This window comes from Hetaerina americana, unplaced genomic scaffold, assembly GCF_022747635.1.
Source record: "Hetaerina americana unplaced genomic scaffold, ioHetAmer1.1.p SCAF_1, whole genome shotgun sequence".
In the NCBI taxonomy this organism is placed as follows: domain Eukaryota; kingdom Metazoa; phylum Arthropoda; class Insecta; order Odonata; family Calopterygidae; genus Hetaerina; species Hetaerina americana.
The window spans coordinates 26,739,801-26,744,426 of record NW_027286069.1 but is presented as its reverse complement, the minus strand read 5'-3'; the positions used below and the strand labels follow the sequence as shown (position 1 = coordinate 26,744,426).

The window sequence follows — 4,626 nt, the reverse complement described above, 5'->3', positions numbered from 1 at the left end:
ACAATGGAAAAAAGAATAATAATTAAGTGTTGTTAATGATAGATTATAAAAGAGAGAAAGGTCCATACCTAGCCCCTGCTACATTAAAATATTACGGCAGAAGAAGGATCGCATCAATAAAATCAGAGAGTTAAAGTTTAGAGTGGATGGATTCAACATGTCATTTCCCTCACGGACGATAAAGAACCAGAATGACTGTATCCGACCACGCGAAGGGGGAGAAAGTATTTTTTTCTTTCTAAGTAGCCTAATATGTCGTCATTATCTCACTTATTGTCCTACATGTCCCTAATGGTTCCTCTCGTTTACGCAAATAAGTGTATCTCAACTTAGATACCGTAAGGTATACATCTGTAGTTAAGGATCCGCAATTTTTTTTAATTTTCACACAAATATATTGTAATTAAAATTGAGGTAAACAAAATTTGTTGATGTTTCATGCCTGTTGTTGAATAACCTCCTGTCACACTCTAGTGTTGGTTTGCAGGGTACCACGTGGAAATAAGAAGAAGGGAAGGTCTTTTGTTATCCATTTAAATAAAATAATACAATTTTTATGACTTACCGTCCTCTTTTTCATTTTACTGCAGTCTTAAAAATGTTTAACCAAAAGTAGAGACGATTTCTACCAACTACGTAACTCGCGAATAATACTTAAATCGAGATTAACACTGAAAATGTTTAAACTGTTTATCGCCGCATTATGATATATTAAAAAAATCATATCTTGCTGTATTTCTCAAATATATCGTTTAAATTTATAAGAATTTCATACAAGTTTTTGCTTTCCCTTATTGGTGGGAAATATCTAAACCACCCGGAAATTATGATTGGTCACGACATAATCGCAGATGCTGGAAATAGATTTTATTTTACTAATAACCAGAGTCTGTCTTGTTTGACTCTTTAGTGAATTTGGTCCGGGCTCAAACCTAACTGTACTGATTACAAGTTTAATACTTAAATATTAGTCATTGAAATTCAATTGTCTTTTGCCACGAAAGATTTCTTGAGATAAGTGTTCAGCACCCTTGATGGGTTGACTTATCGGAGTGGAAGCAGGAAATGAAACTTCCGCACGTGTGTACTCCATCTAGCCACGGAAGATAAGTGCGAACTACAATGGACGCGACAATTAACAAATGAAGAAATAACAATAGTAAAAGCTTTCGTGAGTTATTGTTAGGGTTATCTTTTAGGATAAGATTTCCTGAAATTGTCCACGGGTGGGGTTCTTTCAAATGGAAACGAAAGAGATATCCCCGGGAACATCTTCAAACTTCTTCTGCCATATACGTGAACATGTAGATTGTTATTCATTGACATTGCGCAACCTGTCAAGCATATAAAGACAATTAATTGTGAATTAAGTCAATTTATTCCATTACATTTATTTCCATTTTTTAAATCCTACTGTAGGAAGAGAAAAATCGCCCCCAAAAGTTCAGTATCATTGTCATTTGTACAAAATGCTTCGTTTTTAATGCAGAATGGGAATCATATGGTTCGTAGTTTGATATCCGGGAATATTCCCAACAAACTCTGCCGTCTCAGATGAAGTGAAGTATTTGAGAATGGATCGTGAATTTCTTTATTGACACTGATATATAAATTTAACTGTAGATAGAGTTATCTGAGAGCAACGAACTTTTAACGATGGATAACTTAACCTACCCTGATAACCTGCATCTACCCTGAAGACGATGCACGAGTCGGGCATCAAAACGTCGGCCAATATGGAACCCCTGACCCGGTGGAAGACCCAAGAAATCTTCATGAAGCAAATACGCCGGGAAAGCACCAGATCTTACTTCATAGATAACTTAGTTTACATGTATAAATAAAAATTCAGAATTGGTGAAGGTTTATCAGAAAACTAATGGAAAGCAAAAATCCATTGGAAGTTAAATTTGGGTGTACAATTTATTCAGTTCACCGATGGAGTAAATAGGAAATATATTTGTTCGTACAGAAAACAAATATTGAGGAAATAGGTGGGGTGGATTATTCAAGTGCGTATATTCATGAACAAAATATTGATCCCCGGAATGTTACCATTATAATCGCTCCAAGAAAGGCAGTAAGTGATTATTAAGAATATTTATTGAATATAACTGACATTAAATTCGTTTGCCCTTGGAGGGAGTTCGTGATGAGGTGATGAAACATCTTTTTTTGAAAAGAGTAAGGAGAGAAAGGAAGGATAAATCATGTGAAACGGTTAATGCGAGACGCTGGTGCAAACTTAAATGATTAAATGAAGACTAAAGTTGAGAATCAAATATAGCTCGTTATCCGAACCAATTCTGAAGTCATTAGGAAGGATTACTTTATTTGTTGGGATGCAGAAATACTAGTTAATATTAACACCTAGTTATATTTACAGTCAAATTTTTGTTTAGGTAGTTAGGTTAGAGCGTATAGTGGTCGTGCAGTAAAAATAAAAACGAAAATGCATTTACTAAATACATTCACCCCGCAAGCCGCCGCAAGGACGTGTGGCAGGGGATATCCAGTCACTAGCCATTCTAATTCTACTTCTCTACTTACACATACAAGTACACATTGCACCCCGCGATCCACTTAAAGTGCACGTAGAGGAGGGGGGGGGCGACCGAAATCATGCAGCATCTATGGTACACATTACGAATGCCATACTGTTTACTCTATTGACTACACTAAGAAGGTAAATAGGTACACCCATTAAAAAGGGCGGGCCCACATGCAATGCAGTTGCTATTTACTAGGTAGTATTCGACTCATGCAGGGCGGATAGTTCAGAAATACATTAGCCCAACATCTTTATTTATTTTACACTCCGCCACCCGGTCAAGGGCACGGGGGATATTATAAGTAAATACATTCTAAAAATGTTAAAAAGAAATATGTGAATATTTAGTTTTTTGAAGCCGCGATGTGTTGTGGAGAGAATAAAAAACCACTGATAAGACCAAGGAAAATGAAAAAAGGACACCGAGAGCGGACCCAAATTTGTGTCGTAGACCGAATTCCTTTTGCAAGAGATACATTGAGTTTTTATAACTTATCTAGTATAATGTTCGACTTGAAAACTTTTTTCACCGCATTTTCTCTCCACTTCCTATCATTCAACATGCCGGGGCACTCCTCCAAATGATTTGCCCACCCAAGCCGATTGAAAAGGACCAGGGGCATATTGCGCAGTCAGTGCCATCTCTTTTGTCTCTGAGGAGTTGGTACCAAAACATTCGCCGCCTCGAGAGAGCGCGGCCACGAGCTTCCCCCCGTAGTTTGGTAAAAAAAGAAAGAATATAAGGTTTGAAAATTGAAGACGCGCAGAAAAGGAAACGCAAAATAACCGGGCAGAGGTCGAGTTTTATGGCAGGGCTCAAGGCAGCCCTCGCTGATCCTCGATATTCCTAAACAATGAAATTTCGCGGTCTTCCGTTTCGGAGGCCCGAGGCAGCGGACGGGGTTCGGGTTGTGGGAAGAAAGAGAGAGAGGCGTTCTGGACATATATAGAGTTCAATAGGCCCACCCGACTCACGGCTCCCATCTCCTTCGTTGCGCACGCTTGTAGGTCGGTAAAATACCGCCTGTGAACTTGCCGATTTGCGAAGGAGGAAAGGTGTTGGATGAAAAACCAATGATTTTTTTCCCGGAAGAGGAAGACGCTGCGAACAAATCTTGGGATCTTACAAAAGAAGACGTCTTGGCATCATGTGTCGACTCTTTTTGTTCGTCCTTGAAAATTGCCTTCTAATAATTGATTCCCAAGACACATGCCAAGCCTATGCTTAGTGCACTCGTAAAGCGAATCGAAATGTACTCCTCATATTTGAGGAAAGTAAATATGCCTGGCTGCAGATGCTGTGGCAAACTAATCCATAGACAGTTCATTTATCTGAAATACGCGTGTTCTTGTTGACGTGAATTTGTAATCCGAAGATAGGTTTGATTGGTGTGCGAAGAGCCAACAAGCCGGCGGGTGAAATTCACTGGTAAATAGGCTTATAAGAGGGACCAGTTCCTTATCTCTGTGATGTCTGTGGTTTCTCAGGAAGAGCTGGCCCCCGAAAAATATCACACAGCTTATTGGGTGAATCTGAGGGTGTCCAGAAGCATCACCGGTAATCGAACACAGGACCTTCGGTCTGGCTCTCTATCCACCTATCTAACACGCTCCCCAAAATAAAACAAATGCGGAGAGCTTCACGATTTTGAAAGCCGTCCTTGCGCAGGGACCATACTAATCTTCTTTATTCTGTTTCGATATTAGTGTAAATACCGCAGAAGTGAGTGCCTGTTTAAATGGGGATCAGATAATTGTGGTAGGTGATGTACTAATGAAGTCGCGAGAATAGTTCTAGCAGGTGTCTGGATAGTTCATTCATTCAGGGCCATTATCAGAAGCAACACGAAGAAATCTTAGATAGTAGTACAACGTACGTCGAAGGTGACATTAAACTATACATACCCTGGCCTTGTCTTCGATGCCAGATTTCTGGAATCCGTTATCCATAACCTACACTTCCTGATTCTAACCATCACAGCTCACAAATCGGTTGACGCCGCATATGCTTATGATTCCTTAGTTTTCCAACCGATCTGCTTATCGCAAAACATGTATGCATATTCCCAAAAAAT

General features: G+C 39.3%; 1 non-coding gene across 1 annotated transcript; it reads right to left on the bottom strand.

Moving 5' to 3' along the window:
* Positions 1 to 4,175: 4,175 nt before the first annotated feature.
* Positions 4,176 to 4,282, bottom strand: LOC139697598 (U6 spliceosomal RNA). The gene has a single exon (XR_011702797.1). It is a non-coding gene; the product is annotated as a U6 spliceosomal RNA (small nuclear RNA).
* Between the last annotated feature and the right edge of the window lie 344 nt (positions 4,283 to 4,626).